The 16478-nt window shown below is 45.1% G+C and overlaps 1 protein-coding gene and 1 long non-coding RNA gene across 2 annotated transcripts in view; one reads left to right on the forward strand and one right to left on the reverse strand.

Annotated features, from left to right (window-relative positions):
* Positions 1-6343, reverse strand: part of RASGEF1C (RasGEF domain family member 1C) — a 69277-nt gene extending 62934 nt beyond the window's left edge. Inside the window, exon 1 of the mRNA XM_051631290.1 lies at positions 6180-6343. The gene's annotated coding sequence lies outside the window, so the exon portion shown is untranslated. The remainder of the gene's footprint in view (positions 1-6179) is intronic.
* Positions 6344-7131: 788 nt separating this feature from the next.
* Positions 7132-10703, forward strand: LOC127390087 (uncharacterized). Its single transcript, XR_007890804.1, has 3 exons — positions 7132-7224; positions 8869-9175; positions 10026-10703. It is a non-coding gene; the product is annotated as an uncharacterized LOC127390087 (long non-coding RNA).
* The last annotated feature ends 5775 nt before the right edge of the window (positions 10704-16478 follow it).

Raw genomic sequence — 16478 nt, forward strand, 5'->3', positions numbered from 1 at the left:
ATACCAAGAACAAAACACATGGCCCAGGCCAGAAGGTTTTTTGTTTGGTTTGGGTTCTTTTGCTTTTGGTCCTGCACTTCAGAAATGAGTTGTGAAAGAGAGATAAAATGCTGTGCCTCTATCTTATTTCGCACTGCAGATCAGCAAAGGCTCTGGATTTCACCATGTGCAAGTACCGAGCATCTAGTGGTGAAAAGAAAGCCTTCTCCAACTGAGGAACATGGTTTATTATTGTAATTGCCCATGCACATTTCACCCCAGGTAGGCAGAGTTAAAACACATTCCTGAGTAACAACATTTTGATTTCTTTTAAAAAGGAGAGTAAGGATTCACAGACAAATCACAGTAATCTCCTAGGCTCCAAAACAAGGAAACTCACACATGCTTATGTTTGCTTTCCATCAACTTGATTTTAGGCACAATAAACCTGATTCAAAATTGTGGAAAGAATGAGAATTTCAGCAAAATAGAGTCACTGCTAATTAATCCTGTCCTGTCAAGCTGCATAACCAAAAGGTAAACTAAGAAAAAATAAACCAGATATATTCTGTGGAAACAAAGTCAATGTTTGTCTACTGTGAAAGCACAAAGTCAGCAGGGGAGACTGCTTGGAAGCTCATAAGAAAGCAGGACAGAAATGTTTTTTTGGTTTCTTTTTTCCTCCAGTCAAACTTGGCTTCTTCTAAAAAACAAAGTAAGGCAAAAGATGAAAGGCCTTCTCTTCTGAAGCCAAAGATGAAGAATACAAAGAATATCAATGACTAACAAGTCTGTCTGTAAATACCATGAGCTTAGCTGTAGTAGGGACAAAAAAAAGAAAGAAAAGCACGCCTATTAACTAATGAAGTTTCTAATTCAACAAGCAGGGATGAAGTCTGATTGGGGCATTTATGGCAGGGAGCATTAGTTCAGAGAACACAGGTTCCTTAAGGAGGATGAAAGGAAAGAGAGAAGATGCCATTATACACATGTGAGAGCTCAGGATGGTTGTGGTTCACTTACAAAGCACATAAAAGTGGTAAATTCCCAATTAGGGCTTGTTTGTCCCTCGCACGTTTGTACACGCAGGTACATCAGCCAGCTGTCCGGTGGGAAACTCGGGAGTTGTTGGAAATTTGTCACTTGCCTTACATCACTAAACATTGGATTCTGATGAATAGCATTTTCCACAGGAACACTTCAAAACACACAGAAGCTTGCCTTTGTCACAGGTCTGTATCCAGCATGAGCCTGATTGCCACGGCAGCTTCCCAGGACCCCAGCACCCCAAAGCAGTCCAGGAGTGTCTTATTGACACCAGGCAGAGCAAGAAGGGAGGAGGCAGCAACCTCTGACCTCAGCACTGAATCATAGAATCACAGACTGGTTTGGGTTGGAAGGGACCTTAAAGGTCACCTAGATCCAACCTCCCTGCATGAGCAGAGACACCTCCCACTAGGTCAGGTTTCTCAGAGCCCCATCCAACCTGGCCTTCAATACTTCCACTGCCCTCGGAGCAACGCCTGTAGGATCAGTGCAAGGTGCTTTCTTCCATGTTTGAAGTCTGCCCGTTCTCATCTGAGAAATTCTTCAAACTTAAGGAAATGAAACAAAACAAAACCAGGCAAAAAACCCAAACCAAACCAAGACCACAAACCAACGACTCAGAGCCAAGTGACACTACCCAAACTTCAGATTCGGAATCTGAATCATGTGCCAGCTCATAGGCACACACACCTAGTGTGTCTATATTTATACTCGTGGATTCAGGCTCTCTGCTCTCCAGAGGCATTTTGAGTATTTTTAAAATCACAAAAAAAAAAAATCAAGAATTACTGTGCTTAATAGGAGAGAAGATGGACAAATCCCTCCTTCTCTAAGCTGCAACTGTTCCGGTTACAGGAGTCCAGACACAGCAGCTCTCCTTGCAACATCCATCAAGGCTGGGAGCCTGTACAGATACAATATTTTCTGACAGTCTTTCCCTCAACAGGCCACGACTCACTCCTGCTGACAGACTGCATTTTGGATTGGAGTCTGATCCAGTAGATATGAGAAGTCTCTGTGCCGAGATGGAAATCTGGGGAGCATTCTGATTGTGTAAAAGATGACAATGTTTAACTGCCAGAGAGCTGTGCCCCTGCCTTACAGGGCTGGGAATTAAAGGCTCGTAGTTCAGTGCCCAACTTTGTCCATAACCTGCAGTGGTCTCAACAGATCACCAAACTCTTAGCATCTCTTTCTGGAGACTGGGGATAACAACATGTCACAGCAGCATCACAAAGGTTTGTTAATGCTTGTAAGCACTTAGTAGATAAGGAACATCAAGACAGCAGTTAGCAAAGGGATTTGGGGCACAGACATAAATCCAAAGTACTCACATCATATACTCTATTTAGGCAAGCATAGCAGCAGACCAGCTCCCTGCATTTAGTGGTTGTGGGCTCCATACTGAGCACTGTCTTTGATCCAAAAAATGACTCCAGGGAGAATATTCACATGTTTAATGCTAATCATATGCTTAAATCCTCTGAATCTATAAAGAAGGTAAAAGAGCAAAGTGTTCCCTAGCTCCAAACCAAACACAAATTCCCAGAAGTTAGATTTAGGACATAAGCAAACATCTGACCAGCAGAGGAAAGGCCTTTAGACACCTGCAAAGCTTCTGCACCCCTGAAGAAACCTGCAGGTGGGAAAAGTGTCTAGAGTGAGTGAGTGTGCTTAAACAAAACATTTCTAACATAACCAATGTGATGCTGCTGGAAATAAGCACCCCTGAGTATCTGAACTACTATTCTACAGGCAGAGCAGACCTTGTGCAAGGGAGTGAGAAAAAAGAATAAATGACATTTACTAAGGAACACATCACACAGATTTAAGCCTAGGAGTTCATTTGCTACTAATAATTCCTTCCTTTATTACCTATCTCCTGTGAGAGAACAGGTCTTCTTCAGCAGACGGGCACTGCCACTCAGACCTCACAAACACCACGTGCCTTGCAGCAGCCATCAGCAGTACCTAGAAAGCATCTTCTGAGTCTCTGCATCACAGGGCAATTTAAACACTAGGAAAAAGCTGCCCCCCACCCCCCTTAAAGCCTTGTTCATTTTAAGCACACTCTGCTCTCACTTTACCTATGCGAAACACCCAACTTGTTTTTACTGTTAAACTCCTGACCTAGCTAACGGTTTTGGGGCGAGGAGTCCCCTGTGCTTACTGGCTGCAGTGTCCAGAAGTCTCTGCTCATGCTTCAACCCCATCTTGACTCGTTTCCTGCAGGTGCATCAAGTCAGTGGAACAGGAACAGAGCATTGATTCCTTTTACAGGCAAGCTCGGCACAGCAGATATCTGCAACAATAGGGTGCACTGAGCTCCACGTGGCCACAAGACAACACTCCGGCAGAGCAAAGATTGCTTCAAGCTACACCCATGACTGCAGAGTGGTCATATCCATGACTAGATCAGCATCTGCAACGTAACTGGCTTCCAGAGATGGTTTTCAAAACCTTGGTAAACAAGCATGTATAGCAAGAAAAGCCTCAGGCGATTAAAGGACCACTATCTGGAGCTTGGTTGCTTTAGCAGATCTGTAAATATTACCCAGCTTACTCACAGCAACATCACACTTTGCCAGCAATGTGAAAAGCACAAATCACTCTCACCAGCGTAAATCGCCCAAGATGCTAAATAAGGCTGCTAATTATTTCCAAGGATTTTAAAAGAATCCTTCAAGAATACTGTCCTCAATTTTAAATAATGCTTTAAATCCTTTCAACCAAACATCATTAGGTGAAGTTGACTTGATAGCATAACAGAAATGTTCTCTCTGCTCGACTAGCAGCTTTTTGTGAAGTATCTTACCAGTACACACCACTTAAACTAGAGGGAGCTGTATCAGCCACATCTTACAAAGGGTTAACAAGTTAATTCTCTTTCTTGGTTGGCTGAATTAGTACTATACAAAATGCTGTGCCTCAGAGGAAGCAGAAGGGTATTCGTGCCTTCACCAGCTGTAAACCAAGGACCACGCAGGACAGAATTACATCACGGGGAGAGGCTATAAGAAGTCCAAGGGAAGTTAACACAGCAGCAGAAGTGCTGGTTTTGTTTCTCTCCCTCTTTTGCAAAATATTTTGCTGTCCCAAGGTTTGTAGGTACTACAAAACAACATGAAGTTCATTGCTATTGCAGCTCATTAGCATGAGCTGGCAGACCCCACCACTGGAAAAACCATATGAAGAGGACTGAATGCCCCAGAAGACACCACTGTGACTTTCCTTCTCACTATTTTCCTGGTCAAAGAAGCACTGTATTTTGTGATGGGATAGGCTACAAGGCATAATTCCAAGCCTGTGAAGTCCCAGAGCATCTCTGACAACAAGCCAAGACCTCTTGGACATCTCTGGTGCCTTCACTTTGTTCTGTGCCTCCACTGGTATCACCCAGGAGGGCAGCTCTAACAGACCTCCATGGCCAGGAACCTTCTCCGAGCTAGAGCTTTGATTCTTTGCTCTACCACTTCTTTGTTGCAATCTATAAATAGCCAACAAAAGAATGCATTCCCCATCCTCACCCCTTTATGCAGTCATCCTTCTCCATCCTATATAGGCAGCCCACTCCTCCTTCCATCCCGTACAAAATAAGTGAGATTTAAAGAGTCCTGGAAAGCAGAGCACCAGCAAGGTGCATCTTTCAGTGACAAAGAGGGCAGAGACACCTCTAGGCAGGAGGTGCCATTGGCTGAACCACAGAGCACAGGTATTCCACAGCAGGAGATGAACCCAAGTAAGGACAGCTGGAATACACCTTTGTGCTGTGTTGGCTTGAGAGTAACAAATTCCAGGCTAATTTCCTTCTGATCTACAGCTCTGACTCCAGAATGACTCCCATTAAGTCAATTACCTGTATGATGTCACTCTGGATTTTAGTCTCAAATAAGGAGCTCACGAAGCTACTAAAACAATGACAATCTTTTAATCTTTTAAATACCTGCCCAGGAAATTTCTTCTGTGGAATATAAGTGTCAGTATTTCAGGCTTCAGTAACAACACAAGATGTGCCACTACTACCCCTACTTGAGAAACACAGGGGCAGAGAACTGTATTGAAAGAGCTTCAAGTTTAAGAATACAAGCTGGACACAAACAGTTCCTCCTCTGCACTCTTCTTTCCTCCCCCCCTCCCAGTGTTTCATGCTGTGCCAGAGCATCACTGAGGGACCAGTGCCCAGAGGGGTCCTTGCAGAAGCCACACAAACACCCCAAGCTATGCCACGTCACCCAGGAATACCCTGGGTATTAAAGCCACCACTGATGGGCTGTGCAGCTGCTCCCGTCCTGTTAATTAGGTACCACGGACACACAAGTGCTGTGAGCACATCTTTGACATAACATAGCATGACAATTTCTTCAGAGTCACAGAAATGCAGAGCATACAAATAAACCTGAATACTGAAACCATTTCATTGTTCATAAGAATATGCACGTTGCACCTGTTATAACCAAGGGCACTGCTTGTGTGCCTTGGAGCTGATTATTTCAGCCTGTCAGACTGTTAAATTCCAGGAGTAAACAAAGCACAACAAAATTATTTTACAAAAATAAATCATTACGGAATATACAAAGAGAGGTCTTGAAATCCAAGGTAAAGAAAACAATCCTCAAACTGACATTTCCCCCCAAGCTTCTTACAACCGCTGAGTCAGTGCAAATTAAATTTAGCTGAAAGAAAATAACTCCGAGATTGCTATTGCTCAAGTCCTACCCTGAAACAAACGTTCGGGAGTCCCACTGCAGCCCCTCCCCAGCCCAGGACTCCTAACAGAGAGGGAGGCAGGACACTCGCCGCAACACAGCCAGGGCAGTCCTCCCAAACCCCATCCCGGCAGAGGGTCCAGCCCTCCGAGCCGCCGCTCCCGCAGCCCCCGCAGGCAGCAGGAGCCGCAGGGAGCAGGTGGCGGAGCCGGGCGGCCAGTCGGTCCCTGCAGCCCAGCCCCGGCGCCGCCGCCAGCCGGGCCCTCGCCAGCAACACGCGTGGGGCGCCGGGGGAAAGACGGGGGCAATTTTTGACACGGAGGGAAGGAAACGGAGGAGCAGGGGAGAGGGGAGGCAGCATCCCCGGCTGCGGCAGCGCGGTGCGGGCTGCCGGGGGCAGGGTGCTGGGGGAGGGGACGGCACCGGGACCGGCCCGGCGGGACTCACCGAGCTACGCGCGCCTGCTGCCCCCGCTGCCGTCCATGGGGGCGGCGGGGGGACGGGAGCCCGCTGCGGCCGAGAGCCGCCCCAGGATCCGCCGCATCTGCCCGTCTCCGCCGCGGAGGAGGAGGAGGAGGAAGCGGAGCCCGCGCCGCCCCGAGCCCCCGCGCCGCCCGGCCGCAGAGCGCCGCCTGCCCGCCGCGCCCGGGATGGGACGGGACGGGACGGGAGCGGCGGGGGCAGGTGCAGCCGCCCGGGGGAGGCGGGGCGGGGCGGGGCCGGCTGCGCCCAGGGCGGCGGCCAGCGGGGAAGGGGGGCGAGGAGCGGCTGGAAGCGCCTGTGCGTAACGTGGCCGGGCGTGAATCCCCCCCCCGCCAGGGCTTTTAATGAAGTACAGATGCTCCCTAATATAATTATCTCGTCCTCTTCCTGATAATTGACTTCGGCAGTTGTGCTGATCGAAATGCCCCTCCGCGGCACTGGGGAGCTGGGGCCTCCGGCTCAACCCGCGGCCGGACCCTGCCCTGCGGCCCCGCAGCCTGCGGGAGAGTCCCCGCACACCCTGCAGCCCGCTCCTGGGAACCCCGCATCGAGAGAGCTGGGATTTCAATGGAAGCTTTTGGCTCACAGCGGGTGACAACAGTGGGGTGACGTTTATTTACTTATTTCTTAAACCGCATGTCCATAGGAAGCACAATGATTGGGCCACATCCCCGTTTTACAAATTAAAGGTTGTCAGGAACGCCAGGGAAGGGCCATGTGACTGAACAGGAGCACAGCACTGCTTTAGCATCACAACAGAGGCTATCCTGGCTGGATGAGCAGGTACAGTACCCCCCTCTGCTGCTCCTTCCCTGTGCCTGTGCTCCGAGGACAGGTGAGCTGCAGCTGGTTAAATCACTCCACTTCTCACCAGCTTTGTTCCTCTTTAAAGAAATTGCCGATGAGGACAGGCCAATACAAGCCAGGTGTGAAGGTGCTTTACACGTGTATGTGGGGAGTAGATCAAGCTCACAAACTCATCTGGCAAAGGACAAGCAGCCAACACCAGGTAATGATTTCTAGTCGCTACAAGCCTCAAACCAGACCCTTTCACCTGATGACTCAAAGCTGAAACGTGGTCATGCCAGGCCTGCTGACACTTGGACACTCTGAGGAGAGTAAATACTTCAGATAAGCAGGATTAGGGAAGTCTCCTAGTGCAGGGTTATGGAGGGGAGTGGCAGACAGCCTGCACATCTGTACCTCTCTCCATACGTCATCCTGGGCAGTGTCTAAGGGGTTGGGCATTCCTGTGTGTTAACACAACATGCAGGTTGGAAGTGAGCTTCCCCCACCCCTAAAAGAGAGCACGTGCTGCCTGCTCCTCTTGCGCAGCCCAGGATCTCAGTCATCACCCTTCATCAATTTCTTGTAGTTTCAAGTGAAGGCAAGTGGCTACAGTCCTTTCAAGCAATGACCAACTTCTCAGCCCAAGCCCACAACAAGAAGTCATGCTCCCCTTTCTTATTTAGCAGTGGTACCAAGGTGACCCCTATGGACAGAGAATCACTTTGTACCTCTGCAAAGGGTAAAAAAAAGGGGTAGCTCTATCCGGAGACTGGGGCTACATCAGCATTAATTCTGGCCTGAAGCCCATGCTCAAGCTTGTCCCCATGCAGGTTTTTCCTCTGGAACAAACTAGCCCTCTAGCCACGCAAGCTCATCTTCAAGAGAGTGGCTCTGCAGGCCCAGCTTAAAGACACCTAGAGACATGCTGAACTACCTACATGGACACCAGCCTTCTGAACAAGGATCTCTGCCTTTTCCCAGCAGGAGCAGCAAAATGCTCCTTGTTTTTGCAACTGTGCTCTGCAGATTTGAGGGACACAAGCAGCCTGGGGGTTTCACAAGCTGTGCATAGCACAGCTTGGTTTGCCTTTGATTTGGCCCCTTCAGGTTTTTGCTCACCCTCTAATACCCCCTGGTAGCTCAGAAGACAAGGAAGCCTCATGATCACAGAGCTAGAAGTGATGCTGTGTCTTCCAGCCACTATTTTTCATACACCTCCTGTCTCTTCTTCATTCAGCTGGGATCCCCAGAGAGAGAAGGCATGGGGAAGGTATAATGTCAGAGGCAGCTGAGCACATTCCTTCAGCACAGATGCTACTACAGCAGATGGCTTAGGAGGCAGAACAAGGAGGAAGCTAAGACTTTCCTCCAGATTCACTTCAGCCATGGTAGAATCTTTTCTTAGAAAATTATAAATATACAAGAGGTGAGGGAAACACAAAATCAACACAACCTGGAACAACATGGCTCCAGAGGACAGGCAGCCTGATAGACTCATTCCATAATTTCTCTCTTAAGGTCTTTTCTCTAAATGCTATGGGTGGTTTTTTAGTTTAAAGACCCATCATAATTACAGGCTCTCACTCAGGCTTCCCAGTCTTCCTCTAAAACCAACACAGAAATAACTTCAGAGTATTAACTAGCTTAGTTTTTCCCTTAAGGAGAGATGCAGGAAAACATTCACCCTAAATGAGAATCATCCAATTGTGAGCTCTTAGACTCACACACTTACCTTATTGGCAGCATCCTTGTTTTTCTTATGCTTCATGAACCTTTCAGCGGGAGTCTTCTCCTCCCCCTAGTTCTACAGATCAGTAGTTTTCAGCTGTCTCTCATTTACTCCATTTTTCTACCATCTTTGCAGGTGTTAAGCTGCTAAGAGTTGGATTTCCAAGGATCAGCTCTGTCAAAAGAGGAGGAACAGTACACTTGGTCCTCTCTGACCTCTGTTACACTTCCCATCCTCCACCTGTTATTGAAGGCAGATGGTTCAGAGCTGGCTTCAACTTGCTCCTTTGATATTCCAAGACAATATTCTTCAGGCTTTGCCGATTTCAGTGTATCTTTTGGTTTTGTGCCCCTCTGCAAGTAGGTACATGTTGTTTCCAAATGCTGTTCTCCTGGAAACAGAAAACAAGGAAGCTTACTGTACTGAATTCAACCAATAACAGGTCAATCATTTATTTTGTTCTTTATTTCATTCCATTTTAAGAATAAATGCTTTCTTAAAGGAAACAAGGTAACATCAATGATCCTTAGCAAATCAGAATAATGCCTTTTTTTTTTTTTTCCCCTGACATAAGGCACCTGTCCAACATTTTATTAACTTTGCTAATTGCATTAAGCATCCTGCAGTGCTGAACAGTCCTCAGCTGCTAATTCCCAGATCACTATAGTTTAGTTGACTGTTAAATGAGGAAAATTAATATCAGGAAAAAAAAAAAAAAAAAGATGTTTAGACCCTCAGTGGCAAGTAAATGATCACAGAGTTCTGAATTCTGATCAGCTACCAGGGATCATATTTTATGAACTACTAGAAGATGATGTTAAGACACCTATGATAAATATGACACATTTTTGAGCTGTATGGGTACAAGTGAGACTGATTGATCTTGCACATTCAGACATTTATACAAACAAGAAAAAAATAGGTTTCTATACGTGAATATTTTATGCAGATTTTAATGCAGATAATTTGTATCTGCTCTTTCATTTTGTTACCTGTGGTATTAAATGGGAACGTAATAATAGTCTGAATTTGCATACACAAATTACTGAAAGGTCTGGATCAGGATCACTGGGGAGTAATTTCTGGCTGGAAACATTAGCAGTGTGATGACTATTTAGACAACTATATGAAATTAAATAAGCACTTGTCAAAGGAAAAAATGCATTGTTATGATAACTGAAATGGGTATAGTTTTAAATAAAGATGTAGTTTGTGAAAAAGAGTTAATCAGAAATTCTGTCCTGTCACTCTCCTGCCTTACTGCTTGTTTTGTTTCTTTCCTTCTTTTCCAGAGGTGAAATCTTGCCATTTGGAAGCAGAGAGCCAGGGAGGCAGAGGCAGCTGTACAATGCTGCAGATGTGGAAAAGCAGTAAATCACTGCTCAGACCAGAGGGCTGGCAGGTTCCCTGCCATCTGGGCTGGTTGCTCTGCCCACAGATATCAGACATGCATGTGCCACAGGAGGACCCTGTCCAGGATGTGTGTGCCACACACATGAGGACTGGTGGTGCACACACAGTATGTTTGACATGGAAAATATTGGACTTTTTAATTTTGATCCTGACAGTAGTCAAGACCTGAATGCTGCTTAAGAAGTAACAGAAGAAGCAGCAAGGTTAGAAGGGACATATGGAAGAAGCTGCAACTGTCCTGCAGACACTGTCAGGCAGTGGTTTCCAGATGATACATATCCACAATTTCCATTTTTAAGAAGCACAAGGGCCTTTTGTCCGTGGTTTTGTGAGAGGAATATTATTTCTGCCTTTTCTTATTTCATCACCAGGGAACCCATTCTCCAGCCAACCAGAAGAAAACTATACGGAAGGAAGCAGAAGAAAAAAAAAGAAAAAGAAAAGAAAAGAAACAAAAAAACAAAAACAAACAAACAAACAAAAACCACAAACAAAAAACACCACACCAAAACAGCCAAGCTACTGCTGATCGTATTAATTTATGTATCTTGTTTATAATTAGCCTGTTTAAATATTCATTTATTTTTTCCAATAAAGACCATATCTCTCCAGGCTCCTTGCCATGTCCACTGTCTCTGTGACAGACAGTAGAGATAGGTACCAATTACTCAGCTGTTATTTAGGAAGTACTCCAAAGTACTTTGATGCAGCAGCATTGTAAATTCTCAGTAACAGCTAACTGTCTCATTTTAATTAATTTTTAATGAGACTTCTGAGAGAAGGAAGAATCACCACAAAACCACAAAAACCCAAGAATATGTTTGAGTTATTCTCCCAGTCCCTCCTTATTTCTGCCTTCCTACAAAAGGACTTTCTGGTATTACCACACAAAGGTGCAGCCCCTTCTCCTCACCCAGCTGTGTGATGGCATCATTCTCTGCCCCATCATAACCCATCTCCCACAGGCAAGGGAAGATGATGGTAGAATCTTTAAAACACTGGAAGGAAACCAGAGACAAGAGGCCTCAGGTCCATAGATGTTTCATATCTCCATCCCTGCTGTCTCTCTAGGCAACCAAGCCACATTTCCTGTGTTGTCAGCAGGCTGTAGAAGGAAAGGTAGGGTTGCAGCTCCTCGTTGTTTGATATGTAGAAAGGAAAAAAGGCTGCACAGGGTTGTATTTTCTTCATCAGCAGCTGACTCACTCTGTACTTTTTTTGTGAAAGGAAAGGTGTCCTTTGACAGTCACCAATTTATCTTCCTTAGTTAAGATGGATACACACACTCTTTGATTCTCACCCAGGCGGCTTAGTGCTATACTCTCTGCTAACTTCAACATACACCCTGTACTGGCTCAACAGGGGAGTTACCTCCAGTAAAACAAAACTGCCCAAATCTCCATCAGCAGTTTGTCTTCAGGAAGCCATTGACACAGCATCCCTTCAGCCTCTGTTGCTGTAATGGCCTGAGGAGAAAGGAGCAGGCTCCAAGGCAGCCGTTAACCAAACCACACGAGGAGCTCATAGATCAAACCCAGCAGTGTGAACTGCACCCAGGAGAAAGGGGACTGGACATTGAGGAATAGATATGGTTTGTTCTCAGTTTAATTAGAAAGGTACCTATGGTGACACATTGCCTATGTTTCCACTGAGCAATTTATCAAAAATTGAAAGGTACAGCCAGAAAACCATGTGATTTCACTAAGATATTCCCCTCTCCGTTTTGGTAAGTATCTGTGCTCTTTTGTTGAGGTTGTGATAATGTTTACCAGGTGAGGCCTGCCAGCAGTCATAGGGTGGGTACAGCTGGTCCACAGCCACCACAGGACTTATCATCCCAGGAGCAGCATCTCCACTTACCCCCAGGGACAGTGACTGAAGCTCCCCATGGTGGGCGTAAGCCCCATCCTTGCCCCGCATTTTACGTGACAATCTCTGCCTTTAGCTCTGACATCTCAGTGAGAATCTGGTAAGAAGTCAGGTCTAAAAGGAGACCCACAAGTTTCAACAGTAGCTTAAAAAAGCAGCTGTGGATACTGTGTGCTCATAGCCAGGCAGACAGGGAATGTGCACCTTCAGTTAGCACTGGCCTGCCCAGATGCCTTAGCCTGCTGTCACTCACTGGTTTGAGCTCAGGAGAACTGTGGTTCAAGCTCAGTATCTTTGATGTTTAACAGTATAATGACTTTTAATACTATTAGTATTCCAACAAACTGGCTGCTTCCTTTTGCATGTATTTTAACTGCTTAATTCATAAAGGACCTTTGCATATTTGGAGTACCGAGACAAGGAGCTTGTTGAAGCAGAAGAGCTCTCAAGCCTGTGGTATGGCCATGGTAGAGTGCCTAGCACAAACACTCAGAGTTTTATTCTGCTCAGCTGCAAAAGTCCTCACGAATTTTGCTGCTTCTGGGAACTGCCTAAGAGGGAGGTGAGCAGGCGCCTTCCACAGAAAGCTGCCAAAGCTGCTGAATTTGTTTGAAACAAGGGACAAGGGGTCATGTTGCGACCATAGGGCCAGGGAGAGCGTCACTTTTGGGAAATGAGCACTGATGTATTGATTCTTTTAGTAAAGCAAAAAAATAATTAAAACCCCATAGCAATTAAGAGTCCTTTGTTGATGAAAATTACTTTGACAAGGCCTCCAGAAAACTTACTTTCTCACTGCAAACCCATTTTCAGGCTATTTTTGCCCTTACTGTATTCCATCTCTTTTTCTAAGATGGATTTTTTTCACCACAGATGAGATCCCAATTTCTTTCCAGACTTGGACAATGGTGTACTTGAAGAGGGTGACAACAACAAGCTTCTTCTCAAACTACTGCACAAAAGACTCCAGTCAGAATATTTACAATAAATACAGGCACTGAGCATGAGGGCTTCCATTTTCTGGCAGTGTCGCTTTACCCAGTGTTTTCTCTGGAAGGAATATATTACATCAGTGGCCTCGGGAATGTATATTGAGATGGTTTAATCAGAGTTGAAAATCACAGTACAAAAAGGGGCTTCAGTTCTTCTGGCTGGACACAATGTACCCAATTTGGGAGTCACTAAGGAATTTCACTGATACCAGACACATTCTTTAGCTCATCTCTGTCCAGCATTAAAAGTCTGGGGGCAGCATCATGGCCCTGATTCAGCAAAGCACTGAAGCACATGCTAAACTTTAAATTATTCAATTAGACTTATATAGGTGCTTTGGGCTGAGAATATGGCACAATACCCACAGAAATCACAAGCAATTTGATTTGGCCAGTGGATTCCTCTGTAGATAAAGTTTTTGTCACGTTTCCTGTACTCCTGTCTGTTGCCTGGATCTCCCTGTTGACTTTATTCATACATTGACTAGGCAGTCTTTAAGGACATAACACCTCCTCATTATTTATTTGTACAACAGCAAGTACAAATATGGATGTAGTTTCTATAGCTCTCATAACATCAATAATTACAGCAGGAATTTATTTAAGCACAGGCTTTTTGTTCTCCTAAAGAGAGGCTTATGTTTTGAGTCCTTATCTTTCTTGTATTTTCCTCCATGTGTGAAATGGGTCTTTACTCAACCCAGCTTGCTTTAGATCCCCATGAGGCAAATTGTCTGTGGGCAGAACGACATCTATTTGAAAGGAACAATATTAAGTGAGGAGTAGAGATTAAAAGGTCTGGAAAACTTCTAAGACTTCAGCTGACATGTTGAGTAATGCCAAGGTTGTGGCAAGATGACAGAAGCCATCTTCATCTGTGGCTTGGAAGCTATGGAAATGCAAAATGTTACTGCTGTAAGTTAATCTGCTGATAAGAAATTAAAGCTGTGATTAATTAGAGAGCAGGGAACGCTCAGCTGAGCCTATGAAGTTATTGCATCACTGATAAGCATGAGGTTTGAAAGGAAGTACTGAACATAGGCAGGGAACCTGCAAGAGATGGGCCCAAGCCCACTCAGCTCCACCAGTTTAAAATTGTCAGCAGGAGCAGATACAGGCTGATAATAGTAAGTTTCAGCAAACACTGGAATCAGCTGCTTAATGGCATGAGAATTCCAAGAGAATGATAAAGGTGGATGTAACTCATTATGCAGGGGCAAGTTCCAACACCATCGGACAAAGATTTTGCTGAAGGGTGTTTCTTAGGTATCAGGTTTTTATCTGAATTCTAATGACCGCATTCCTAGGAGGAGGAAAAAAGCCTGCAAAGAGCAACCCCTCACTAAGAGAAGAACAGTGTGTGTTTGATTGACAGTCATGTACTTTTGGTTTTAAATTAAGATTCAAAGAGGTAGGGTCAAGGGCTTTCTCTTTCAGAAGATCAAAGGTCACGTCCTTTGCTCATCAAAACCAACTTGGCTTCATTGACTCCTTGTTGCTTTGTAGCATCTGAGTGTCTCTACAAAAAATACAGACCAGACACAGAATCAGCATCACACCCATGCTTGCTCTCCAGCCATAAAATAAAACATGATTCATACCCCAAGCACAGGAGCAATGGAATGCAAAAAGTAAACAGAAGACAAGGTGAAAAGTAGTTACACTCCCTTAATTGCAGATTAAAAAAAAAAAGTAAGTAACACCAAAAATTGTTCATTAGCTTCTTTCTCTTTCAAAACCTGGAAAGCATCAAGACAGGCTCTTTATTGAATCCCATTTTTGTCAGAAAAAAAAATTTTAGGAATTATTGGAACACATATCCAATAAAAAACTTCAGAAATGCACTGTTAATGTAAGAGCTATTAAGCTGGGCTGAAATATATAGATCATATTTAAACTGAAAGAAGGTAAATAGTTCATTGCTCCTGTGTGATTGCCATTGGCAGAGAAGGAAACAATGCGGAATTATGATAAACGGTGCAGCCAATAATGGAAGCAGTGGCTAGTGGCCCCGGAGGAGACACCATCCAGAAGCAGTGAGTAAAGAAAGTAGTAACCAAGGTAGTCATAAGACTGAAAGTACAAAATCTATTTTGTAAACTGCAGGTTTGAATGTGGAGAGAGTTCTGATCTGATGACTGAAACTGCAGGAGCACTAGGGTAGCAAAGCCTCAGCTGCCCTGACATGAGGATTTGTTGGCATTGGATCCTGCCGTGCGATGGGCGGGTGGGTGAAGGGGTGTGTGTGGAGCAGGGCATGGGCTGCTCCCCATTCCTGCCCAACTTGGAAGGTGGTGGTTTACTTTAATTAGTTTTAACTGGTTCAAATTATGTAAACATTAATTTTACACTTACAGGCTGAGATAATAGATACTGTCAAAAGAAAAATAGAAAAATATGTACACAAGAGTAGAAAGGACTCAGCAGCACAGGGGAGAAGAAAACTCTCAGCAGAGTTCTGCAAAATGAACAGAGCAGCCACCTTGACCAAAGGACCAAAGTATTTTCTTAGTGAGAAGAGAAAGTGTTTTTTATTTTGGCCACAGAAGACATTTAGGCTCACCGCCTGTAATGGAATGTGTGTGACATGAGAACCAGCACAGTAATATTGTGTGTGTCCAATCTCATGTTGCAAAACACAATTTATTTGCCTTTTCCATCAGAACACACTCTGTTCCTATGGGGGCATAATTTTAAAGCTCAACTCTCATGCTGGCTCTGAAAGCTTCTATTAAGACAGAAATCTCACAGATAATAGAAAACTGTCTTAGGCCCATTCTCCTGCATCTCAGGCTGCCTGTCCATTCAGGAGTTTATAGAAAGCTCATCTTTGCAATAATAGAGAGACTTTAAAGGAGGTCTTAAAAAGCCAACAATTTCCCCATCCCCCTTCCTCCACTGTTGTCTCTTTTTATTCCCTCGCTTCTGACAATCAGTCATCACTGCAGGTCAGCTCTGGCAAAGGGAGAGATCTCACACTGAGTTTAGAGGGTGTTGGAATTTGCTATCATTTTGACCTCTTGCAGCAACGTGTCCTGCAGCCAAAGGGTCCCTTCCTGGCAAGTTCTGGTCCGAACTGTCATCCCACCGACACCATCTGTAATGTCACGTGGGTTAGTGGTAACGTTTCATCTTGAATGTACAGTTAGTTCCTGAGACACCTCCCCAGAGCCTCCTGACCACCCCAGGACTGCCTGCAAGCACAGTCGCTGTGTTTCCCCAGCCTCTCCCCTCCGAGCAGGTTCTCCTGCTGGTGACTGCAGCTGCTTCTGGCTGCACAACAGGGAACCCAACACAGTCAGACCGAGCTGCTCTTCAATGTTCCACATCTCCACTACGAGACAAGTCCAGATGACATTTTTATTTTTCCCTAGAATGACTTTCTGGAGGTTCAGGCAACAGTGAAGAGGCTAAACAAGGAGTCCTGAACCAAACCTACTCCATCACTGAAACAGAAATCCCCTGGGAGTA

This window comes from Apus apus, chromosome 13, assembly GCF_020740795.1.
Source record: "Apus apus isolate bApuApu2 chromosome 13, bApuApu2.pri.cur, whole genome shotgun sequence".
In the NCBI taxonomy this organism is placed as follows: Eukaryota; Metazoa; Chordata; class Aves; order Apodiformes; family Apodidae; genus Apus; species Apus apus.